The sequence below is a fragment of the Falco cherrug genome, chromosome 5, assembly GCF_023634085.1.
Source record: "Falco cherrug isolate bFalChe1 chromosome 5, bFalChe1.pri, whole genome shotgun sequence".
In the NCBI taxonomy this organism is placed as follows: domain Eukaryota; kingdom Metazoa; phylum Chordata; class Aves; order Falconiformes; family Falconidae; genus Falco; species Falco cherrug.
The window spans coordinates 41,805,643-41,833,470 of record NC_073701.1 but is presented as its reverse complement, the minus strand read 5'-3'; the positions used below and the strand labels follow the sequence as shown (position 1 = coordinate 41,833,470).

General features: G+C 34.7%; 1 long non-coding RNA gene across 1 annotated transcript in view; it reads left to right on the top strand.

The window, feature by feature from the left end:
* Nucleotides 1-25,625, top strand: part of LOC114017844 (uncharacterized) — a 200,348-nt gene extending 174,723 nt beyond the window's left edge. Inside the window, exon 3 of the long non-coding RNA XR_003563127.2 lies at nt 25,556-25,625. This is a non-coding gene — a long non-coding RNA (uncharacterized LOC114017844). The remainder of the gene's footprint in view (nt 1-25,555) is intronic.
* The last annotated feature ends 2,203 nt before the right edge of the window (nt 25,626-27,828 follow it).

The following is a 27,828-nucleotide window of genomic DNA, read 5'->3' as shown; positions in this document are numbered from 1 at the left end:
ACCCCTGCTCTAGGTTTTGTCTCCTCCAGTCTCTCTAAAAGAATTGTTTGGCTTATGGAAGCTTGTAAACAAATGACAGAATTACCAAGGATTATTTTGTTCTAACCCAGTTTCATTCTGTGAATCTTCTTTCACACTGATGACCTATGTTCAAGTAGCTTAAAAACACTTTATAGATGTGTTTATAGTATGGCATTGTTTAAATATGTGGTAAAATGAGACAATTTCCCCAATTTTCTCCTTTAGTTATGACTCCGATTCTAAGGGTTTGGTGGATAAACAACTTTCCATGGAATTTCAATGCATTATAGAACAGTGCAATGCAAGATAGAATAGAATAGGAAGACCAGAATAGTTCCAGTTGGAGGGGACTTAAAATGATCATCTAGTTCAATTGCCTGACTGCTACAGGGCTGACCAAAAGTTAAAGCATGTTATTAAGGACATTGTCCAGTATCATATTAGAGTAAAATGTAGCAAAGGAAGTTACGGTTTCACAGTTCCAAACCAGATGTAAAAGGAAAAAAAAAAAGGAAAAAATCATAGAAAAACTTAGTGAACCCTCCACCTCTCTTAGAAGTGGAAAAAGTTTACCCTCAGTTTGTTTAGAGCACTGTATCACAATGTATGACCCTGGGACTTCAGTTACAAGAATTTCTACATATTCTTATATCCAATATTGGATGCAGCACTGAATAAACCTTTGTCTAGTGGTTTGTTTCGGTTTTTTTTGAAGTGATGGTAATTTTATTACTTCTTTAATAGTCCAAATGATGCCAAGCAATGAATGCAACAATTAATAAAAAAATAATAATTCTTTAAATATTTTACCTTAATTTTCATTTTAAGATTCTTGAAAATATAGCTGCAAATGATATAATTGCTTGATCTAGAGGCTACTGTATTAGAATTTTCCCAATTATCTATCTCAGCATTAGCTGTGAGGAAAACTGAAAGACTGCCTCTGGGTTGTGTAAAACTGAGAAACAAGCCCCTGGCATCTTAAGCATGGTGAATATTTATTATGATTTTCATCTAGAAGACAGACAGGACCAGTATAAAAAAATTTTGCATTTCTGTATCAAGTACACTGCTGAACTAAGTTTAAATTCACTGTATTTATTACACTATTGTATGTGTGCTGATGCCTTTCTATAGCTTTAGTCTTCCCACCAAATAGCTATGTGAGAATGCAGGAACAGGGTACATTAGTTTATAAAACAAAGACTCAAACTGTGGAATGAAATACAAAAAGACATCTGCTTTTATGGTAAAAACTCTTCATGCTTCTTGGAGTGTGTATTAATCAGGGATGTTGTAGCACAACCAAGAAAACGTAAGAGAGCAGGTTCTTAGAGAAATGATTGTTACAAGATGGGTTTCTGAGCTTTACTAGAATATCATTAAGCTCTGTACACTTCTCTTAAAGGTAATTCAATTTTGCTTTGTTAGAAATAAATCTTAATTATGACACTTATGTGGTACTTGTATAGTACTAAAGAAAACCCTATGTAAAAAGAAAAACCACAGACGTTCCATAGTAAAACAAAAAGAATGAAAACAGAAAACAAAAATCTGTCATAATTTGCTGCATACAGAATAAATGGTGATGGAGCTGAATCCTTCATTCTTACTGTTTGAACTGATAAAGATAAAATGTGATTTCATCGACTTACAGATAATGATTAGCACTGTATCAAGAAAATTGTCCAACTACCAATATAAATCCCTAAAGGAAGCACCATTATTTAATGAAAATGTATAACTTAACTTTTTTAAACCCACCAGAAAAAAGTGACTGCTTTCATACTTCGTTTTATATGTAAGATCCTTAAAAAAAGAATCAGGGTCTTGTATTTAAGAACATAATACATTTATATCGGTGAATACAGATTTTTTTCTGATACATTATTATGTAGTAGTAATTCACTGAAAGAGAATATTAGTGTCTGCAAACTCCACATGCTGCCCCACCCTGGCCCCATCTTTTTTGGATATATATGCAGTAAAATATTAGGAAATGCATGTTTTACATGGGGAGATGTGTTGCCTGGCAACAATAACAGTGTCAATTCCTCTTCAGTATGTAGTATGTGTCCACATCTAGAATGCTATTTATCTTCATTAGACCTAAATAATTTAGGCTGTCAAGTCTCTGGTGACATTAGATATCTGATAATCATATATTTCATGCTCAACCAGATGCACTTACAAGCAAAATAAAAATTGCATAGTCTCTGTCCCATATTTTCACACTATGGCATCATTAACAGTGGAGTGTTGCCTCCCTTTTCTTTGTTCCCTATTCTGATTGGTATCCATGAAGTAAACTGCCAAAGCAAAGTGAAGACCAAGCCTTAATTATCAACCTTCCTTTTAACAGTGGAATTGTTCTAACTATGGCTGTCTTCGCAAACCCATGCCTCTTGCATTTCAGTTAAAAATTTGAAGACAGTTTTTTGCAGTATATCACCCAATAAAACTGACAAACTGATTAAAGTCACTCAAGGTAGCTATGCATCACTATGTACACAATTTCATTCTATTTGAAAAAAAAACCCCAACCAATCCAACAACAAAATAAACCCCCATACCAAAACAACAACATAAAAAAAACCCCTATACTTCTCTACATGTCTGTACATGTCTATATATAGACAGGTGTGTATATATATGCACATATATCTATAAATATATACGTATGCACGTATGTATCTGCGTATGTGTGTAAACCCCCCTTACATTTCTGTCCCAAAGCTGTGCTGCAGCTGCAACACAGAAATTGCCAACTATGTCACAGTCATATTGTAATGATTTATTCCTCTTCAGAATAAAAAAGATATGCTGTTGATCATAAGGTTTCTCTGGTGATACAGAGAATGGCACCTCTCATATTCATAATTTTCTAAAAATCTTTGCATAAAGTCTACATTTGAATGTGTTTTCTATGGTGCCAGTAATTATACCTAGCTTGCAAAAGCTTCACACTACACAATCATAAGAGACAGTGTTCCTAACTACAACATACACTAAAGGATGTAGAAGAACATAAAGAGGCTTAGAGCCACTTGAATGGGAAGGGAAAAAATGGTTTATTCTTATTTAACCTCACCCTTGTTGACTATGCTTCTGACAAGAGAGACTTTGTATAAAAATATCAATGCTAGTCATATAAATGCTGCCAACGTATGCACTGAAATTAGTTTTTTTCTTTATCTTTTATAATGTGTAATGTGAAGTATCACATCAGATGAGATGGAAAGAAATTGGAAGTTCTGTCCTTTTAAATAACTTCATCTTACTTATATATACTATACTTTTAGAACTGAAAGCATGGCTGGGGACTATTGGAAACCAAATAAAAGAGGATTCTTGCATTGAATATTCAGATTAACTATATTTATTATAATGTTTTAAACTCAGTCTCCTATTCTTATGTGTTTAATGGGAATATCTGAGGTCACATACAGTAGCTTATCTTCAACAGTAGTTCTAAATGGTAAAATTATCCTACATTTAACAATTGTTTAAGCAGATGGAAATTTAATATATAAAAAATTATTGGTTTGGAAAGGGGACAGCAATTACAATAAACTAAGACTAGGACCTTAGAAAGAAGGAGAAAAGAAAGAAAAAGACTCAGAGATAGTTTAGGATTCTGTGTGTGCACATCCATTCAGTATTAAGACGTATTAATGTAGGCGTCTACATATGATGTGAAATAATGGTGTTCAACATCCTCAAGGAAGTAATAAAAGCAAATAGCAAGGTTTAGCACCCTAAAGTTCATCAGATTTTGGTTTATTCAGAGAACTGGTAGGTAGGATCTCATGGGAGGCAGGTCTGAATGGCAAAGGAGAGCAGGAAAGCTCTAAGGACTTTAAGGACAGCTTCCTTCAGGTGCAAGAAAAGTCCATCTTAACACCTAGGAAAAAAAGTAGATAGGTCAGAGACTGACTTGGCTAAGCATGGAGTTCATATCAGAGCGTGACCTGGATCCTGATGCTGTTATCCTATGTGAGATAGATGTCTAAACCCCCATGAAAATCAGTGGAAATCCATAGCTCAATTCATTTATTTAAAACTAGATGTTAGGGCCATTTTAATTGCCCTAATTTATTCAGTCTATCTATACAGGACTAGCAGAAATATAGGAGACCTATGTCTTTCTGGAGTGGCAGCTGCTGGCCAGGCAGGCAGGACACCACAAGACATTTTGAATGCTACAGTTTCTGGGAAAGGACATTAAATACTTGTTCAATACAGTAAACAGACTGAAATATAGCTCAGTTTATCTTGTAGCACATGCTAAGGGTGAAATTTCATGTCCAAGTATGGATGTTTAAGGTTCTTTGAAATGTCCTAATATTACACTTGGTCTCCAGCAGCTAATCCTGAAGGGTGCAGGTCTCTTACTGTCCCTTTGTCAGATGTGTCAAATACTGTTATTTTGAAACATCACTAGATGCCTATGTTTAGTCAATTGACTTGCAGCTTGTCAGGGGAATCGTTGCACCAGTTCTACTGAATAGATGTGTTAACAACAAGAACTTAGAAACTTCTTGTATACGGATTTTTGCATGTAATTGTCTCAGTTTTGAACTGAAACACTGAATCCAATCCAAGGATGCATATATATTTTAATAACAAAGATAATTCAGATAATTCTGGAAATGAAACACTATGCTTATAATTAGGGTGGCAAAATAGAGTTGTCTGCAATAATGCATCAATGGAAATGTTAAATTTATGTGTAAAAGCTAAAGACTTTATATAAAAGGTTGATGGTGATGTATTCATATTACAAAATTAAAAGGTAATTTCATGATAAATCAGGAAAAGACACTTGGCATCTAATTAATAATATTAAACATTATTGGTGATGTAAATTTACTGTAACAGTAAATTATAAAATTACTTGGAATTTCATGGTAAATATCAAGAAGGTAATTCTGGTTGATGTAGCAAAAAGAATAGGCAGTAACTAGACTGTAGCGTGGAAACATACTTGAATGCAGGAAGCTGATAAGAAGGTAATTTAAACACCAGGTTACAATATGATCAAATACTTTGAGAGTGAAACTAGATACAATTTAAAGACATAAGATTTTTTTAAAAGTATAAATAACTGGTGCATCAGCTAACCAAGTCTTTGGAGAGTTCTTAAACATTCGTAAATTTTAAAACATCCATACTTCTCCACAGACCTGTGCTCTCATTCAGATTAAAATTAATTACAAGAAGTCCATTGGACTGGGATTTAGATACGTAAGGATGTTCTTAACTTATTCCTTCTGTATTTAAAATTCGTATATCAATAAACTTCTACTTTTTGGAAACCGGCTATAAATTAGAAAACAAGTCCGTAAGATATTTTTTTTCCTGAAAACAAGAAAAATTACATGCCTCTGTTACTTTTTTCCAACTGCTTCCTTAATTCTCTCAGCTTTATTTGCTTAAAACATTCCCTTTAAACTGTTACCCAATTCTTTCTAGAAAACATTCCAAAGGCATGGTCTGGCCCTTTTTCTTACAAGAAGAATCCGGAAGTTTGCAATATGCATAGCGTTGTCAGGTCACTATGAGTGGCCCAAGATGCTGAATTCATTGGACAGGGATGTTCTGTTTTCTACAAGTGTGATTCACATCATCCAGCTCATTCTAGTACTCGAGGTTTATTTGTAAAAAGCCAATACTCTTGTACTTATGCAAAGTTTTCAGAATCAATAAGGACTTCTTTTTTTTCCCCTCTTGTAATGCTACCGACTACTTTACATAACATCATGAAGCTGCTTTGTCTGGTTTTTTAACGGAGTCATACATAAGAACATATGAACTTTTCTTTTTGTATTGCTATCTACTAAGATATTCCATTTTAGCACTTGAGATAGATTGATAGATAATTAGATAGACATAAAGATGGATACTTCCACTATGGCAGCTGCCAGGTGACTACTAGGTTTTCAGTTCTCCAGGGCAGGATTTACACATTCAGTATTCCTGGATTGGGCAGAATTCACAAATACATTATTCCTGGATTAGGCATTTACATGACATCTTCCCCTTCTTTGATATAATCATAGATTTTTATTCTTTTCTATGACTTTTCCTGTGATCTGGTAAATATTATGCAGATATTCCTTATATCAGACTAAATCTGTTCTTACAGGTAAAAGTCCCATGACTTCTGTTCATGTATCTTGAACTTTTCCCATCCTCGCATAAAGGATTTTATACAGTATGTATAAAATGTATGCATACTTTATGTCAGCTCCCCAACCTTAGTGTCATCCATCCTGTTACACTTTGTCTCCCTGAACATATGTTTAATATTATTGTCACTGTTCTTCCTGCAAGTCAACAAATACACAACCAGGACTCATGATGTGGGGCTATGTAAGCAGCATTGTTACATAAGTTTGTAAGATATGGAATTTTGGTATTTCAGTTTAACCTCTGCTGCTTTGACATAGCCCCTTATTATAGCCTGCCTTCTGAGAAGATATTTTAAACAATAGTAAAAAGCTATGACATAATGTCTAGATGCATTGCATCATATATTTTGGTAAGTCATAATCCTTCATTAAAATCCCATTATATCATGTTTATTGAAGGTTTGGCATCTTAAATTAATACTATCAGCTTTTTCTCATATTTTAGATATTTTTGTTATGCATTAAAGTTCTGGCTTTGTGCGTTTCTTACCATATTATATCAGTTGTCTAAAAATAGTTTGGCAAAAAATGAACTATTGATATGACCTTGATTTCCTAAATTAAAATATGCGTACCTGTACCTCTCCAAATAAACTTTAATATTTCCCATTTGAAGTCCCTTTTATTCAATAGTAATAATAACAACAGCTTCATCTTACAGTGCTAGAGTACCACACAGATTTACCTGACTCATTTCTCCTGAGACAAGGTAATGTTGCTCTCACTGTTATCATTTACACATTTATTCTGCCAGTTATATGCTGAGATAAAAGTCTTGATTGTAAGTGATCAAATCTTTTTGGTCTTCTTCAGTCTTATGGGTCCTAACAGTAGAAGATTAATTTTTTTTACTACTTAGCATATACAGGCATATATAACCTCTCCGTTTTGTCTTATATTACAAAAGGGAGTAGTATAGACTGGCTAGATAGGAAATTTTTGCACCCATGAAGCAGAACAAATAGAGCTGTAGGTCTGGATATGGAGAGTAGTTTGTGACACGGACAAAGGAAAGCCATAGGATTCAGTCCTTTCAGGCTCAATGTAAGTGATTCAACACAAGCTGTAATAATACTTGCAAAAATTCTGAGCATGTGAAAAATGTGGAAAGAATACATCTTATGCTAACTTTTGCTTATTGAATCTTTAAAAGCAGTAAGTCTTCAGAAAGTCAGATTAACTCAGCTTTCCATGAGTGAAATAGAAGGCAATAATGCCTTCATTTCTTTTTAGAAGCCCATGAATAAAACACAGAAGTATATACCTGTTTCCACAGTACTGCAGGAGGTAAAATATCTCCACCTTGTTGCGTGTGTCAGTCTTGCAGCTGCTATTAGTGTAACTGCGGTTTTCTGCCCCAGCTCAGTAAGAGTCTGGGGCAGAAAAATTGAGAGTTAGAGAGAAGCAGGAAGCAATATTTGTAGTGGTTGACTCACTTTTTCTGTCAAATATTCACAGAAAATAGATTAAAATGCCCTATATAGCTTTGCCTTCACAGTTTTATCTAGTCCAGGGTTTTATAGCACTGTTGATTTAAAGCAGCTATAAATTATTTTCAGAATTAAAACATCTTAATTTAAAATTCACATTCTGTTCAATAATTTTTCTTCTCCAGAATTTTTCTCAGATAATATGTTTCATCAAAACTGGCACACTTCCTTTTATACTATAGAGAAACTGTATTACATTTTATTTTTATTTTAGTAAAAAATGCATAAAAATCTATGTATGGGGCAATATATAGATGTGATTGCACATAATCTTGCTCATGCATGTGTTAACTAGAAGTAACTATTTCCATCACAATTTCTAAGTACCTCAAGTATTGACTCCATTGTAGACCTTGAAATATTGTAAATGTTTGCAAATAACCAGAGTAATTATAGCCTAGTGCAAAAACATAAATACAGAATCCTAGCGTGTCTGACTTCACTTGTCTTTGGTGTGGAGGAACCCTATTTACAATTATGATATCTTTCAAGGAGGAAAAACAATTCCAATTACTTCCTTTATAGAGGTTTTATAGTTGCCATGCTCTGAATAAAGCAAAGCTCAGCATACATTTCAAATGCTAAAAGTTCAAAGTTATGCACCTAAATTCTGCTTCAACGTTTGTGCCATGGCATAAATTTTTAACGTTTTGCAGCAGATACAAAGGTTTCCCTTGCTATCAGACCTGTTACATATTGGCCACTTGGAAGAAAGGAATATAGGAGTTTGTTCCAGGTCCCTAAATACAGAGCAGGGAAAAAAAAAAATGTCTTTGTTAAGTAGCCTCCTTACATGATCAAGAATAACTCAGTCCAAAGTGAGGTCTTACCAGGTTTGGCACTGCTGTGCATTTTCTTCAGCTACAGTCTTAGAAAGAGGACAGCAAAAGCCCCCGCTGACTACTTCTTATGCTTAAAATCATTGCTGTAAGCATTTATCTCCTCCGTGAGCCATCTTTGCAAGAGATTACAGAATTCCAATAATCAAAAGTTCCTTCTCACCTCACACACAAGGTTTTCCAGTTTCCTCACCCTGCCTCTGTTGCTATTTTGATCAATGAACAAACAGGAACATAAAATATTTTTTTTTCTTAGCGAACTTCTATACTAATATTTGCTTTGTTCGTTAAGTACTTTAGAAGACAGTACTTTAGAAGAAGCATTTAGAAGGATGAAATCTTAACTGTTCTTTAAAGGTAGCATGATTTATGCATTTAAATATTCTCCGCTATTGAAGAATTCAGTCAAGCTTTATAAATAAATTTTCTCTTTAACTCCACAAAACTGTAGAACACCTCCTTTATATATTAGCATACATTGTCCAAATGCCTCATTTTATATGAAGAAGGATATTTTTTCTAACATTTATTTTTGTTTTAAAATTTCAAATAACTTAAATAATTAAGTTACTCAAATACCAGTAAGATTTGGAAACAGTACATTTCAGGACAAAAGTTTTTGATTCTAACTTTTTGTTATTTTGTTTTAATATTACATCAAGAAATATTTTGAGGGTTCCCAATTTTTATCTCTTTTTAATCTTGTTTTTTTTCCCATACAACTTCACTTACAATAGCAATGCTAAATTATTTATGGTTTATAGATATTTTTAATCATATTATTTCAGAAGCAAACATTTCTGAGCCAAATTTCTCTTACATTAAAGTATACAGACTTTAATTTAAGTGATCTTTTCTTCTCAGCTTTTAATGTTACACTGAATAAACAGAAGAAGGATGTTAGCTTTCCTGTGACCAATATCACCTAGAGAATATATGTGTATTTCATTAAAAGGGGATATACAAATAAGAAAATATGAAACTGTAGTTCAAGTTGTAAGTACTAGAAATATATTTGTTTAAAAACAGTTCAGCAGCTTGAAAACTGGTGTTGATTTTCTAATGTATTTAAAGTAGGTGGGTTTCTACATACTTAGTGTTGTGATCTCAGTGGTTTTCCAGTCAGTAGTCAGTCCATGTACAGTCAATCCAGATTTGGGATGAGTATTTGTAACATTTTATGAACTCGTATGGTAAGAGTAACTCTATTCATCTCTATGTAATGGATGGATTTCCTTTATTCTGGTGATTGACCTTTTTTTTTCATGGCTAGAGAGAATCACTATGCTGGTCTGATATTAAAGCACTGTTACCAAATGCTGAACTTTTTTTATTATTGTTACTCAGTTGCTATCTTAGATATGCAGCTGATGGCTTTTATTAATGACAGAATTGTGAAAGGATTAGCTAATGGATTTTTAATGCATCTGGCATTACTGTGGTCTTTTGTTCATGAATTATTTGTAAATAAAGATTGGACTATTCTTCCAAATTCTTAAATTGAAGACTTAAAAAAACCCAATAACAGCAGTTCATCAGATATAACAGTATTTTTCCTAGGAATATTATGATTCAAATTCCTGATTAAATATGTGAAAGGAAGACGGAATTTTGGTTCTTGCAACTTAGTATTGTCATAAATAATAGTAGACTGTTGCTTGACATGAAAATTTATAGGCTTTACAAGCACCTTGATACTGACACACTTTATCTGTGAAAAGGTCAAGAACAGGCACACAGTTTTTGTAGTATGATCACTAGCCTGAATCTGAGTTTTTCATTGCTAAGGCTTCTGATTGATTTAAAAACACATTCAAGTTACAAAGGGATCAATAAAGAAAGATATTTACAGTTTTCATTTGGAAATGGGATTATAGAAAGTTAGAGGGTTATATAAACAATCTATACTATTTATATCAAGCAGCATGCAACATTTAAAACAACATACTTTAAACAAGAAAAATACAGTAGTTTATATCCTTGAAATAGCTGGCATAATTTTAAAAGTAAAGTCATATTAACAATATCGCACATATATTTATTTTTTCTTTTTGTCTCTTCAGTTCATAATTTTGACAAAATCTTACACATTATTTTTGAATCAGAGTTTATATGATTATTGACTGTAAGACTGCTGATTATACTATATTTATTGACTTGAGTAAAATGTTTCAGTTGTAAGAATATTAAATTGTGTGTACTAAATAATACTTGTGCACATTACAATTATAATTAGAATATGGAATAAAATAATATACATTACCAGAATATTCCCCTATTAAAGTTATTTGGTTTATTCCTCCACCTGAAAAAATAATAAATGAAGATATTTTATTTTTTTTAAATCCAGTTCTACAGAAACATTTATAATTACACTTCCTGCTGTGAATATGACCTCTAATCCATGAGACACTGAGTGCAATTTCCATGACTGAATGTAGATATCTAACAGCGTATTAAATGCCTTGTCTTGTCTGATCTCCATCAGTCATTACAGAAGAACAAAAATCTTCTGTGGATGTCATATGTCCAGCCTAACAAGAATGCCTTTGATAATTAAAGGTCCTTAAAACAGTATCTGAAATAATACATGTTCAACTCCCTCAATCTCTTCCTAAATAAATGACTTATAGGCTTTATGTAGTCATAAAAAATAATGTTAAGGAGGAAAATACCAATCATGCCATTTTCCATCTAAGTTATTAAGAACAAAAAATCTAAAACTACATTCAGCTGCAGGATTTATGATTATTTCTAACTTTCAGTTCACATGAGCTGAGTGAACATATGCTGACTGCCATTCTCACTGCAGTAAGTAAGGTGTACCCACAGTATCCTACTTTTTACACGTGGGATGTCACAGGGAGACAACTTGGATATATGCCCCACATGGGTGTTGTGCCCTATTAACAAAAGTCCAGTGGGATGGATAGGACCAAGCTTCTAGGAAAGAACAAAAAGGATCAGGGTGCATAATTTCTTTTCCTTCTCCCAGACCTTGTAACGAGTTAATATGGCTGTTCCATCGAGCAATCATTCTTGTTGCAGCTGTAGTGATGTTAAAACAAAATCAAGCAAAGAAAGCCCTAGTTCTATTCCTAAGCAAACGTAAGAAATTGGGGCATGTCAACAAAAGAAATCATTGTATAGTAACTTAAGATATTAATTTCAAAATATCTTACTCAGGGATATTTTTACAATTATTAACAGGAAGTGTCATACTAGCTAGCTGTAGTTACCTCATTATATAAACAATTTCTCCATGATTTTGCTTTCCTTTTGCTACTGTTCGTTGTGTTAATTCTACAGTGTTATAAGATACAGAATTTTTTGGTTGTTGTTCTTTCAAACAAAGTAATTAAAAGCATTGTTTCAAGACTGATTTGTCAAATCAATGAGGGAAATGTCTTTCCTGTAAAATGTGGTTGGGGTACACTTTAAAAGGCAGCATTAAATGAGGAACTAATAGATTCTACTAGAAGTCAACCAAATCAAAAAATCTCTTCTGCTAAGTGTGGTTTTTGCATTAGCTCATGGGCTAAATATGGTATTCTCTAAAGTTCTTTTCTATTGGAAAGAAGAAAAAAAAAAAAAAAAAAGAAAAAACCCAGAAGGCTAAGATAATTTGAAAAAAGCATTGGGTAAAAAATAGTGCCAACAAGCAATTAAGAAAATTTCAAGAAGTGTTGGATGCAGAAAGGGTGTATAAAGTCCAGGTGAGATAATGTAAAGCAAGGGTTTGTTAAGTGAGCATGTGGTTGGCATGCGTAAAGGGAAAAAACACAAAGGAACTGTAGGCAGAAACTGGCTTGTTTAAAATCTTTCTAGTGAGAACAAAGGTCTTCAATATGAAATTGTTAAGTCTGACCCTTTGGCACGCAGTAGGTGTTATCTAGTTAATGGGATATAAGAAACTTCCTGTAGAAAGAGAGAAAAACGGTGCTACTTTTGTTTTTTCAAAGACATTAGCCAATGGTGAATCCCAGTGTTTGTGTTACAGATTGAACAGACTGTACAACTGTATGTTATGAGAACAGAGAAAGCAATAATAAAATGTGGAGAGGCTATAAAACAGGAACAATAATGTGATAGGAGAGGAAGCTACCTAACTGTTCAAAAAGACACAGGTGCAATTGTATCCTCAGCTGAAAAAAAAAAAAAATAATCCTTTGGTAGCTCTTTGTTGAGCATCATTGTCAGAGGTGGAAGTCAAAATGACAGATGGGTAATCTGAAATTCAGTAAATAAGGCTGTAAAGTTATGCTAAAGGTGACAGCATCTGTCAAGCACAGGCACAGCTTTAGAGAAGGCCATTTGGACTTTCCAATTTATTAGAAAGGGAAAACAAGACAAACATGAGGATTTGGGATTTTTGAGGGGTTCTGTGAGACTCTGCAAAGTTTTTTAAGGAATATTTAGGGGAAAGGGATCAGGGAGGAACAAAGAGGGTAACAGGGATACAAAAAATGCCAATTGCCTGTGAAACACTGCGACTCAGTATAGTTGTCTGACCAAGCCCTGCATCTGATCATCTGTCCTATCTTTCTGTTAAATCCTTTCTTAACTCTCTTTCCATGTAATTTCATCCTATGTCCTGTGCATGTGAGTGCTGCAAACACCAGGTGCCTGTCGAGGCGGACTTAAAAGAAGCACTATGTCTGCGTGGCTGGGTTCGGACAAAATGGCCTTTATTGTTTATACGAACTATTTATATGGCTTAGACAGTGCAGGTGTTAGACCCTGATAGGTTTTTGTGTCCTTATTCTTGCTTGCTATTTGCTGTTGCTGTAGGTGCCCGTACACTGCGGTTCTAAGTTCTGATTCTTCACATCCTGTTTACATACCTGACAATTTGTGGCTGTCTTAAAGGTACACGGCTAAGTCTTTGAAGTCAACTAACTTGTCTGCAGACCCGCTGCAGACCCCAACAGGTGCCAGCTACTGGTAAGGTGAGCATGAGTGGATTTGGTGTCAGCAACCAGAGTCTGACCAGGGTGTAGACGCCCCAGTGGTGTCAACTACTGGATCTAGTAGGGGTCTCAGTGCCAGGAGCCAGAGTGGGTGAGGGTCTTGACCACCAGCTACAGCAGTGGCACAACAATATGTCCCCTAAAAAACAGCTACTGCAAGGGACTGGTGTGACTGGGGTAAGTGAGGTGCTTAGCACTGACAGCAGGAGTGGGACTATTGATCACAGCCCATGTGCCTGGTGCTGGCTGCTGGTGGGGGAAAGTATCTTGCTTTCTCTAAAACTGTGCATGTGCATGGGATGTTTGTGCAATTTGCTAGCAAACTTCAAGCAGGACTAGCTGGTGAATAATAGTCCCAAGGTCCAGGCTGGGGTATCAGATAGTTGGAAGGTCCATGCTAGTATTTGATGGGACCCACAAATGAGAGGTGCCAGTGAGATGAGTCTGTGCATGCATGTATCTTCTTGCTAAGTGAAAACCAAGGTGAGCTACCCGATGAATGGAAGATTCATGACCACGAACTGGATAAGATGACTCAGGATCTAGGTAGGAGTGTTGGACAGTCAGGATGGCCATGCTGGTACTTGGGGGATCCACAGATTTGTGTGTGCTTGTGAACCCAAGGAGCAGTATGTACATGCATGTTTTCACTAGTGAGCTTCGGCCTCTGCCAGCTGAAGAGTAGAAGGGGACCTGGTTGCATACAGTTATGTTTAAGGTGAGTCCTGGTACTGTTATACATTGCTGCTGTTTGAAGGCAGTGTCTTGTCTGTGCCTTTGTGTGTGTGTGTGTCTGTGTGTGATTTATGTGTGGGGGATGCATTTGGGGGGGTGTGGGTATGTGGGGGTGTGGGCGGTGTATGTATGGCTGTATCTGTAGATGTGAGACAGAGACCACCAGGCCTCAGGGTGCACCACACTGGGCTGCAGCAGGCAGGCATGAGGAGCCCCCAGCCCCAAGTGCACAGGAGATGGTGGCCCAAGTGCAGAGGGAATACACTGGCCTCTTATAACATCTCTTAAGAAAGGTCTTTGTCTGTTAAAATGTCACATCCAAAGGAATGATAGAAAGCTGAACTGCAGATAAATGGAAAACTTTTCTTTCAATCTGGCCACAGCACTCTCTCTCTGTTAACTTATTCAAGGCATTTTGTCTCATTACTATGTGGTCTTTCATCTTAATATCCAAAGTTTATATTTGCAAAATTTTATTTATGTTTGGATTGACAATCTGCCCTATGGCATATGACCATAAGGCTTGTTGCTTTTTTCTCTAAATTGTACTGAAGGAACAATTAAAGGGTTGTGGGGTTTTTTTAATTTATAGAAAAAATACCATATTTGCAAAACACCTATATTTTTACTTGCTGTATCTCAATATCTCATTATATTTAATGCATGTTTTATAATAGGATCACTGTTCTGAAGCATTTGTCAGGTCTTTTTTTTTTTTTAAACTGCAGCTTCTTCTATCATTTGGCTTCTTCCTTCCTTAAGAACTGTTTTCATTTTCCAGCGTTGTTGTTATGTATTACTTTTATAGTTTATATGCAATAATTCAATGCCATATTTTAATAATGATCTACAATAAGTTAATTAGAAGTGATCTATTAATAAATCTTTCAGGAGGTTGGAAATATGCAGACTTTCACCTTATACTTGACAGTACATGATGCAGTTGTTAATGAATCAATAAGGAACACTCTCACCTGTTTTAATTCCAATTAAAATGTTGGAACTATGTGAGATGAAGCCAGTGGCAAAGTAAATAATTATCTTTAATAATCTGTATGTATATGCATAAATAAGTACATACCATTATAGTTGGTTGTGTGAGATGCGTTGTTTTCTCTGCATGTCCTGTACTTTGAGACTTAAGAATTCCTTCTCTTCCACCTTGAATAAAATTACAAAATTTTAAAAGTTTATTATACAGAATTACAGCTAACAAATTTTGTCTTTAAGTAATTTAGGACATTCACATTTTTCAGGAAGAGAGTTGTGTTTCTCATAATGTACCAGTGATGTACAGAAATACAGTCATCATCTCTGAATTGCCTGCACATATTCTCTCCTAGCATCTGTAAATCTTGTTTAGACAGTTTTTGAACAATTGCTTATAATATAGATAAATCTGTATATTTCATCAGCTTGTGAAATCCTACAAGTAAATTTGACTGGATTGGATGTCCAGAAATCTTTTCCTGTATCTACTACTTCTGCAGAATGAATCTGATTTATGTGTGAAGATTTTTGATGTTTTGGAGAAACACAGCCCATTCAGTATGAAAAAGTAAAATTTTATCAATTGTGAAGATTATAACAGGAGCTATATTCTATTATAGGCTCCAAAATTTCGACATCAGGGAACTATATACTCTGTTAGCAAGCAGGCATTCATTGTAGGCAGGCAATAACCTCTTTCTGTGAAGAGAAGTATCCTCCTTTGTGAAACAGTTTGAAGACCAAATACTGTTATCTCTCTTTGTTGATTAAGGAGAGTCTAGGTATCTGATGTTCTCATTAGGATCTGCCTGGAGTTAATTAATGAGAAACATTAAGCACAAGAGTTTGTCTAAAGAAGTGGTTAACCCCAGGCTGCAAAGTAGGTATTTCCTTACTTGGAAAGCAGAGGTCATTCTCAAAGAAGTGAACACCTTTTTTTAAATCACTTCAGAGCACCTACTCTGTAGGGGTTTTTCTTGAATTTTTGACTAGTTCTGCTGATATCTCAGATATATCAGCTTGCTGACAGTTCTGGGGAAGAACAGAAAAATTGTACGTGTCTATTTTGGTTTATTTATCTGTGACCTAAATGTAATCTGACACATTTTAAATATGAAAAATAAATTAAAAATAAGTAGCAATTCCAAATTTAAGAAAAGGATGGAAGTTTAGTTTATGAATAGACAAAGTAAAATAACATCAGAATTCTTGTAGTGTCTCTAAATATATATATATATATGAAGCTGAACGTTTGAACAAAATCTGCAAGCTTTCTTGTTATCTACAAAAGTGTAATTATTGATATGTTTTACTCCACCATTCTTCATACAAATAGCTAAAAAAATTTCCTCAGTAGTATTTATGAAACTACATCCTACTTTGTTCATTGGAAGTCTGAACAGAAAATGTAGTACTGTACATGGATAGATAATACATATAGCTACATATAGATCTGTATTATAAAAATTCCTTGCATTTTACAGGTAAACAATAAAGAAAAAAATTTGAAAATTGGAAAATAAAATTTTGTTTAAAATAATTTTTTTATCATGATCTGGACAATTATTTTCCTAATATATAAACTAGGAATATTATTATTACTTAATTTGACAGAGTTCAGCGAGAAGTAATTAACTGAAGTTTGTGGAGCATTTGTTTGTTACAATGATAAGGCTTTTTAAAGATACTCACAGATGCAGCAGAAAGCACAAAGCACCACTATTGTTTCCTTCAGGATACCAAGCCTTATCCTTATTGTAAAGATTGTGTTCCATGGAAAAATAGATTTTTTATTGTATTGGTAGTGATCTAATAAAAAGCACTTTTGGATCAGTCTTCACTCCACATTACAATTTTTAATTAGGCTAAGTTTTTGTTAAATTTCACAACTAATATAGGAGATGGTCATTAGAAATAATAAGGATAATGGAGACTGATAAAAATGTGTTCTGGTTTCTGCTTCTGATTAGGAAATACATAACAACCTTAGTGATTCTTTTAATTTCTTTTATCTTCCAAAACTCATTTTAGACAATCGCTTGTATATTATTTCACATTTTCAAAGGACCTGTCATTGCAAAATACTTTTCAACTGTAAATAAAGTGGAATGTTGATTATTGTTTAATCCACTTCTAAAATGTAGCTACCTTTGGAATAAAATGCAAAACATGCTTAACTGTTGTGCAGAGGTACATAACAGAAGGTTTGCTGACAGGAGCTGAAGTAAAGTAACCTCAAGAATTTAAATAGGCACTGTATGATTTTTCAAGCTGTAATTTCTCTGAAAGAACTATGGGAATGACATTCAAAAAGCCCACACTGTCATTGTTATTTATGAGATTGCCTCTAATTTTTTATAAGTATGTAGATACTGTGTGTGGTCTTGTTTTGCTGAGGTCAGAAACTTTAATTTACTGGGAGGGAGTAACGTATCTCCACTTTCTTAGATAACTGCCTAATTTTTTTCAGGAAGAGAGTGCTGTATTACATTCAGCTCACTTCACATATTTCTGAATAGATATAAAACACACAGAAGGTTTTTTTCCTTACTGAATCACTACAAAAAAAAATGGCTGGAGTTCAATCATCACTAGGTTTAGAAGTTTGCAGGTTTGGTTTTACCAACTGATATTTTTTTTTAAATTACTATCCTTATAGAAGTTTTTGGGAGGGACAACAGGGATTTGAAACAAAAAAAACCCCAGGGAAATAGCAGTACATCTTAATTACTTTAGTATCTTGCAATAAAACTATGTACATTGCTTATCATGCCATATTTCTTCATAAATAATATACTGCTGACATTAAACTGAGTAATAGCAAAGGTAGAGAGTAGGAGATATATCTTACGATATGGTTAAGAGTATATTTTAAAGTTACTGTATTTAGCTTGTGGATTTTGCTGGTTTGCTATCTGGTTGATCAGTTATTTCCTCTTTAATGTACCTGAGTTAATTTATGTCACTTTGTATTCATCTCATTCTGAATCTTGCTTTATATTATCTGATAAGACAGTAACTAGTACATCGCTCTAAGGTCTGATGTTTTTGAATATACTTTGCCTATGTTTTCCAAATTGCATGACTTTGAGCCACTATGTGTTGCCAATATTTGAACATAGTTTGGAATTTAAAAGATGGACAGAGTTGATAGCTTATCTAGGGACTGACCTGCATGAGAAAAGCAGAGAAAAGTCATCTTGATGAAAGCATGTTTCTAGTAGTTTTCCCCACATTTATATTTGACAGAAGATGATTCTTCATTAGCATTTTCGTTTGGAGTGGTAATGCACTTCTGAAAAAAAAATCCTGATTCTACTCATTCATTATGATTATTTTTGACTGCAAAGTGTATATAAACAAGATTACTTTCAGATGAAAGTAAACTGGAAAATCCACTCCAGCAGAGCACCGCATGCTTTCTTGTAGTGTAGATACAAGAACCCGAAGTAGTAACTGGGGTTGTGCCTACCAAGCACTCATACTAAAAGGAGGTTCTCAAACCACTTAGAACTTTGGTTGTGTTTGAAATGCTATGTCAGAAAGAAAACTAATTTGTCTTTAACATTTGCTGTCAAACACCAGCCCTCAGGTTTTACAGATGATTCTTTTCTCTTTTGTCTTCCACAGAGATTTTTTTCTTGTCTTACATAATTTCCTGTCCTTCTTGCCTTTTCCTTGGCTGTTTTATCTTTTTTACTGAACCCTTTTATTTTTTATTTTTTATTTTTTTTTTTTGCATTTGTCCTTGTTGCTTCTTTCTTTGCCAACTTCTCTTTGGTAGACTCACAGAGTCCATTGTGAGTCAAAGGTTCATTGTGGTTTTGTTTGTGGTCATGAGAAAAAAAAAATGTTTCACATCAGTCCATCTGTGGGCTGATGACATGGACCAGCTTCAGCCTGGCTTCATCCCCACAGCCCTGCCCAGCCATGTCAGGGCTGTATCAGACACTGGTTCCCCTCACCAGGCCAGATCCCAACACTTCCTATGGACCTACTCAGTGCCTGGGGATGTGGCTGCCCCAGTGCCTCGCAACTGCCAAGTTCCTGACCAGGCAAATAAGTTTGCCTCTGTTCTTCCAGAACCTGCCCTGATGCCCCCATGGAGTCCCTCCACTGCTCCTAGCTCCCAGCCTGGGGGATGCTGCTAGCCCTTGTGGCATTCTGGCACTGACTGCATTTAGTCCAGATGGTCAGACTAACTATAGCACCATAAGGCACACACATATGGTGTGAGGGCACCAAAATGAACAGAACTTTGGGGAACTCTCACCAATAGAGACTGGGAATTGCTATAGACTGGTATTTTTAATAAATGTCTATTATTTAAAAACAGGCAAGACAATTTTAAAAAAAAATTTTTTTAAAAGTTATTCAGTTATTACAGCATTACATCAAAGAATCTGATATTTTATTTTACAGATAAGCCTAAGGAAAGAACTGTGCTAAATATTGTTAGGCTAATTGCCCACTTTGGTATTTCCAGCCAGAAGTAATTTCTCTCATCTTTTTAAGACTATCAGGTTTCTTGTCATAGGCTTAAACTGATTAGGCTGATCTATCTTTGAACCGTGATTTTAGCAAAAATGAACAGCCCCATTGTTCTGTTCTGTGTCTTTCGAATCTGAACAATGAAATCAGGAAAGGAAGGCTTATATTTCATCTGCTTTTTTGTGTGAGAAATGCTATTCTTCAGTCATTCCTTCCAATCTTATATTCACACGTGGAAGACTAAAAAAAGTGATGTGACGATGGCTGACCGTACAGCTTTATCTGAATGTATCTTTCTCATTAACAACAGTATAAATTGCCTGAGACAGTAAAGATTATGTAGTTAACTAATTTTTTGCTTCTTGGTCTGATTTCTTGGAATTGTCTCATCTATTTTTTTAATCTTGAAATTGAGATGTTTTAGACTTATGTGAAAAGAATTTACTTCATGTGAATGAGGAATCTAGTTATGCTGCTTCACACCTGCCACATCTTCTTCTCATCTCTTTTAGATCTTTCAAGATTTTACAAGATACTCATAAGGGTATCTTGTATTAAAGATGGAGGACACAGTAAAGTTTCTTAACATAGACATATGCACAAATTTTTGTGGTTGTATTTTGTCCCTGAGACACTGAAAAAAATCATCATAAAGCTTAAGTTTAGTTTGTTGTCATAGGCTTCCAGTATGTTTGTCCATAAGACTCAGACCTATCTTATCATTAGACATGCTTAAATCACTTTTTATAACCTGAAGAATTATCTCACTATATCTTATTTTCTGGCACTTTAATGATTTATTCATTAGGTCTTAACTTTGATCTAAATAATGTTCTCCAACTGAACTTTAAATTTGAATTAATCATTTTCTCTTGTACGTATTACCATTAGTCATGCTCTCAGTATTAATCACAAAAGCATAATATTGTAAATACTACTGACTATACTTTTTTTTAAATAAAAGAAACACTTTCTTTCCTTACAATGAGACTGCTGTACAAATTGGAATTGCTTCTCTATGGTGTAGTGCTCAAGTAGGAAATTAAGAAGTACATTTCAGCTTTAGAGTTTTACAGATTTTTGTGTGTTTCCCCTTCACTGGGACTGATGATGAAGTTTTCAGGCATTTTGTTTGTTATGCTTTTTATTTGAGTGAATATATTGAAAAGGATAATTAACTGTAGCGCTAATGTAAGATACCACAAAAAGCTTGTCTTCAAGGTGTGAAGAATCCAGTTCTCCATTTATGCTGGAGGTAACCATGAACAATGAACTGAAGCTGGTAGAAGCCAGGTTGTCAATATGAAAAGTGGGTTGCATGTGGAGTTGTGGATGATACAGAGGGATAATTCCATGCAAATTCAGTGAAATTTTGACTTTAATGTGGAAGAGCTGCTTCTGAAACAAGAATTATCTTTACAGTGACTTCAGCATTTTTGTTTGAAAATGTTTCCCTACTTCGGAATTAATTGAAAACAAGATACTCCTGGCAGCCTCACATCAGAGGCATGCTACCTGTTACTGATGTCTGAAGTCATTTAGTGTTTATTATTACCCACTTATATCCTGCATACTGCTATTTAATTTCCTCAAATATATGAAATCAGAAAACATGTCAAGGAACAGCAGGAAGTTTGGTGTATAAAGTGGGAGAGAAATTATAAAAGTAGACAAAAGTTATTTATGCAGCAAGGGGACAAGCAAAGGGTCCAAATTTTTTGAGAGATTAAAGTTATTTAGACAGAGATGGAAAACCACTTACCTTATGCAGCACAACAATGCAAATTTCTTAAATCTGATCTTAATTTCCAATTCAATTAATAGTTTTCTTCTGTGTTCGATCTGTATTTGGTGATATGAGTTGAACAAAAAAAGACAATATTTTAAGGGCAGGTTTACATGACTGGACAGGCCTTGTTGTAAGTTGCACTGGGCGCAGGTGCCTGGCAGTGTCAGGGGGCTGCAGGGACCCGCAGGGCCACCCTGAGGTGTGGCTGGGGCTGCCCCTGGTTCCCGCTGGCTCCAGCTGTGGGGCTGGAAGCTCTGGGGAAACACACTTAAGGAAGGGCAAAGTGTCACACAGAGTGGGGTTATGAAAAAAGGCGTGAGAAACAGCCCTGTGAATATCAAGGTGAGAGAAGGAGTGGGAGAAGATGGCCCAGGCACTGGAGTTGAGATTCCCCAGTATAGCCTGTGGGGGAGAGCCATGGTGGAGCAGATATCCATGCAGCATTCCATGGAGGACCCCATGCCAGAGCACAGAAAAAGTGCAAGGAGCAGCAGAGAGGAGCTGTTGTGGACCCCATGCCAGAGCACAGAAGAAGTGCAAGGAGCGGCAGAGAGGATCTGTTGTGGACTGATCCCCCATTCCCCTTCCCTCTGCACTGCTTGGGGGTATGGGGTGAGTAGAGCAGTTGGGAATGATGGAGTGACATTGAGCCTGGGAAAAAGGGGAATGCAGGGACAAGGTATTTTAGGTTTTGCCTTTCTTTCTCACCACGATACTCTATTTTAATAGGCAATGTATCAAATTAATTTTCCCCAAGGTGAGTCTGTTTTGCCTGTGATGGTAATGGATGAATGAGCTCCCTATATTTACTTTGTCCCATGAGCTTTTCCATCCTACTTTCTCCCCCTGTCCTGCTGAGGAAGGAGAGTGAGAAAGCACCTAGGTGGGTCATCTGGCAGCCATCCAGGGTCAACCCATAAGGTAAGTATTGGACCACAAGACTATATTGGATATAATTTAGGTAACTGTAACATGGTTCTCTGAGTAGTGCCTACAATACACAATCTGAGTATTTTTGCTGAGCTGGTGATATACATACAAATGCTAAAATGTGCTTCGGCTTGGCACCTCCATTCTTCTAAAGACGTCTTTCTTAAAGCACTATGCCTAATTGTTCAATGTTAGGCTATGGTATGCACTGAAACAGCTGAGTACTTCTGCTGTGCCAAGTAGCTGGAGCTGTATGGGCCAGGTATAGATGTGGCTTCTGGTCACAAGAAAAACTGTCTCACAGGAGGCAGTGATAATGGGTAAGAGTGACTTACATTCCTATTATCAACATGTAATTATTTTTTAAAGGCTAGTTGAGTGTGTTATGTTTTTGTTATGGCCTTTAGCAATAACTATTTTTTTACTGTTATTTGGGGATAACCTTGAGAGTGAGAGGAGCTGAGGACCCTCCTTTCATAGACACTGGAATGGAGAGAACGTAGTTTGCTGCAACAACCATGCAGCAATAACACTGCTGCTAAGAATTCCTTCTAATAAGGGTTTTCTTCACTCTGAACTGTATATGTCATAAGCACACTGAATTTAATTAGAAAGTTCTAGTTCATGTTTCTAAGCATTCATTTCATCTTTCTCTATCAAGGTCTATAGTGAAATGGAGAGTTTTGGTATAAATCAATTGCGCATTCTTGACGCAGTTAACTGAAAAGTTGATTTTTCAGCCAATAGACACTGTTGCATATCTCTATTCTGTGTGCTGCAGCGTAGGAAAATGTTTGTCATGAAGTATTAGGTAAAGCTGTGCATCACTTATTCAAAGACATTAATTGATCTATGTTGAGCCACAAATAACCTAAATAATAGTACTAAACTTGAAAAGGGTCAAGTTGTCTGCAAATTAAAAGAAATAGTTAAGATTAAAATATTTATAAGCACACTTAAAATGTTTTTAACTAATTTTATATTGGGGTTCATATGGTCAATATGAGTAGTTTATATTTTGTATGATTTTGTTTTATTTTTTTCTGGGTTGTGGGATTTTTTTGTATTTTTACAATTTCTCAACTTGCTGTCAAATGTTTTAAGAAATTCTGTGTGTGAAATCTTCTTTGACACAAAATGGAACTTCTTCCTTGGTTTTTATTAATACAAATGTTTATAATTATTCTAGAGATATTAATCCTTTCTATTTAATATGTTCTGTCTTTTATATTTATATCTGGTTAGATCTGGATATTCTACACATAGTTTTTAGAGCAATCTTAGATGATTATACAACACTCTTTTTTCACCCTGTACCACTTTAGATAACACTTACCAAGACTGACTTTAAAACCATTTTGGTTTCTCTAAATATCTTTACTTAATCTTCTAGTGCTCTTTACTGTATTTCCTTTTTCTTCTGAAGATTTTTCAGTATGTCAGTCTCACTGTTTTCTTTGTATAGATCGTTTGCTTCTTTTTCCTTCTCAGCTCCATTGAGCATGATGATGGGACCAGATCCCACGGCAGCTTTCCTTGCTGCTGCTTGTTCCTTTCCACCACATTATTTTTCCAAGTACAAACCTTGATGGCTTCTCAGTTCTTCACTGGGTTTGTTCCCATTTTACTGACACTTTACTCAAAAAGGTGTCTCATCCACTGTTTTCTTATCTTCTGGTAACCCAAGATTTAAGCGGAAATGTTCAAATCTTTGTAAGTAAAGTTCTCTGGCAGTGATATTGCATGCTATTTATTCTCTACTGGTTGTATTTAAGAGCAAGTAGGGCATATTAGCTTAATCTATATTAGCACATAGTGAGGTCCAAAGACATTAGCATCAGACATCTCCAAAGCATGTAATAGTACTTGCAAAGGCTGCGTGTGCATATGCTACAGATGAGGAAGCAGTATACCATACAGAGCGATGTTAATGATGACAGGAAAAAGAGAAGGATCAGTTCCACATAAAAACAAAAGAAGAAAAAAAGTTCCCTTAATATATTGCAATGAGATAAAGGCACTGAAAGGAACGTGCATTTGCAAAAAGAGTTTTACAGCTAGATAGGCCTAATCAATCTGCATAGTGCTATCAGTGATTGTGGAGTCTAACGCACGTAATTTGTTGATAAGCATTATTTCAGCAGTCCTTAACAGTAATGGTTGCCCTGGTTAAATTATCTCTTTTCCTTTTTAACTTTTCTAAAATTTCCATTTAGATTTTCTAGAAGTTGAAGTATATACATATAAAATTAAGGTAACAAATTATAAACAGTGTGGCAGATAATACAGTACAAATTAATGTATGCTAATTGATTTTGAGATAAATTAATCCAGTTTCTCTCTGCAAAAATAGCTATTTTGCCTGAAAGAGCTAAGACAATATTTAAAATTTAAAAAGAAATAATTATGCATTTGCTATTATTATTATGTTCTTAATGTGGAATAAATAAAGGTAGAATGATGGCCTATACTTCCTTAGATGCTGTCCTTAAATACCAGTCATAACAATACAGAAAAACACATATATATGTGCAAAACAGAACATACATCATTTTTCATCCAAGCTTCCCACTGTAAACATCAAACTCAGTGTTAAATACATGTATGAAACCTAAAAATGAAAACCAGAAAAAAAAAATCCCAGGTCTCTAAGTGTGATGTTATCTATCTTAGCCAGCAACATATTGTGTTGGTATCTCTATATGTAAGGACTAGATAGAAAAATTAGTAATATACAAATAGTTTAAAAATAAAAGCTGTTTATCCTTCCAAGGTGAATCCACCCCAACTGTCATCATTTGAATCACATATTTTAATATATAATTTGGAGAATGCAAAATGCTGATACAACTATATTTCTGTGTAAAACCATTGGTGTTTGAGCCTAACAATGTTTAATGGGTGACTTGCTTTAAAATACATTTTTATACAGTTTGCATCATAACAGTAGCCAAGTCATATCTGAATGGATGCATATGTAGAAGCTACCTCACATTTTTTAAATTATTTTATTCCTTGCATATAACAAATATGTCTATGCTTAAAGATTAACATTTTCACAGAATAGGAAGCTAAGATCTCGTCTTTGTCTTCTTTGTTTTAGCAGGAATTTGCATGGTGGATTTTCTAATCAGACACCCAACCTGTTCTTTGATCTGATAAGAGTACTACTAGACACTGTGAAAGGTAATTCAACTTCACCTTATTGCTACCACTGATTGTGAAAAATTAAAGCCATAAAATTTACATTATTAAATTAATATAAGTAAATCTCATGGCTTTCATCTTGATACTTGTAGCATTGCAAACTCTGTCTTTATTAATGGAAGCAGGAAGACAGTGCATTTTCTGTTTATTTTTAGTTGAGCATCGTACTGAGATGATTTAGTGTTTAGTAAAGCATACATTTTTATATGCACTGAGCTTGATATAAGCGATATATTATTTTATGAATATTTGTAATTAATAGTTTGTGGTTGACATGGTTGATTTTTAAAAGCAGACTGCTTATTAATTATTCATATTTACAAAGGTTCCCAACATAAATAGAAGTTTCTAATATTTATATTATAACAGATATTTTAATACCTCTTAGTTTTATTAGGTTTCAGAGAGTATGTAAAATTTCTAAATCTTTCTCAAGATTCTTAATGTTTTTCCAAAAGCAGTGGCAGCTACTAAGATAAATTTGCTGAGGTGTGGGCTCTCATCTCATTGTCTAGTGCTCAGTAAACTCTGTGTTTGGCAGCTTCTCCCCCTGAAACAGCCTCATTTTATAGCCCTGCTGTTATATTCTTGACCTTTGTCATGGCTACGACCCTGGGGCATTTGAACTGTCAGATAAAAAAGTGGAAAGAGAAAGAGGCTGGTGAAAGTTGCAGAAGGTAAAAAGCTTTGTAATACGCTGATGAATTTCGTGTCATCAGATAGTTTTCACTTCATCTCCATTGCTGTCACATTTCCTTAAATAATAGGGAGACTTTTCCACTAATGGACAATCGAGGCTGTTTGCCTAATGAGAACTTGCAGAGGCAGCCTGCTATGTGTCTTTATCTTTTAAACTGAGGCGAAACAAGATTGCCTGGCTACAGATAAGTGGCTAAGAAGCAGTCCTATTCAGATGTACCTGTCAGTAATTTATCTGGAGTTTCTGTATTCATATATACTGTTCTATGTGCAGTAGAGCATTTAATTGCTTTCCACTGGGAGCAGGTCACATTCAGGGGTCATCAGAACCATGCTACTGGATGGAACATGCTTGATTCATACAGGCTGTTTTTATCAAGATCTTTGCAGCTGAAATCTCCAGCTAATTAGAGAATTTTTTTTTTTTCTTTTTCTGGAAAAGCTGATTGTTATTTAGTGTAATGTAGATAATTATCATTCTGTGAAGAGTGTATGTGTAGCTTCTGTAAGACCAAATGAATGGCCACTGATTGTTGTGTCAAATTCATAATGAGTGTTTCAATTTCTGTTATTAAAGCTTTTTGTTGTAATAACTATATATTAATGGTAGATTATTTTTTTTTGTTTTGTCACTACATCCTTTTTTGGGGTTCAGGGAAGAGTGCTGTTGTACAAGAGAGATAAATTTCAGGCTTATTTTTTTAGAGGTTTCTTAAAGTCTAAGACTGGTCTGAAATCTTCCTGAATTCCTGATCCTGAAAGTAAATCATCTTGCAATTTTAAAATAATGCATTTTTCTCTAGAAGTCTATCAGCATGTTTACAATAAATAAGGGGCACATTAATTCAAAATATATTTTTGTTGTAACCTAATTTCTTTCTCCTAATGTGGGTGTTAGAAAGATATTTTAGTACATTTTGTTGCCATTTCCCAACCTGTGATATTAAATTAATGTAATAAAGGACATGTAAACTATAACATAAAAGCAACATTTATGGTATATTAAAATCTTTTATTTACAATCTTTATGGCTGTAAAATATGTCCAGAAATCAATTCATTATTTTCAGTTGAGCAGTGAGTGTTCTAAACTTTGGATGAAGCATAAACCAAATGTAATTAGTTTCTTTCCTTTTTACAAGAACAGTTTATTGTAGACCAAATGGAAAACTTTATACTGCATGGATTAAGAATTATTCGTCTCTCCTTTCTCACCACTTTCACTGCTAAATGATATTTTTATGATATCAGTACTTACTAAGGCTTTATGAAAAACAGCTGATTAGATCAAATATGTAGAATTCACAGTATTTCAATGAAAAATCCTCCACACCTTCTGATCTGTAAATTAAACAATGAACTTCAACCTTGTGTGTATATATAACAAGCTTTGGTGACAAATACAGTACATACATTTAAAAGCACTTACAAGAGACATAATAGTTCTTAAATTCTTAAAATTAATTATTCTTCT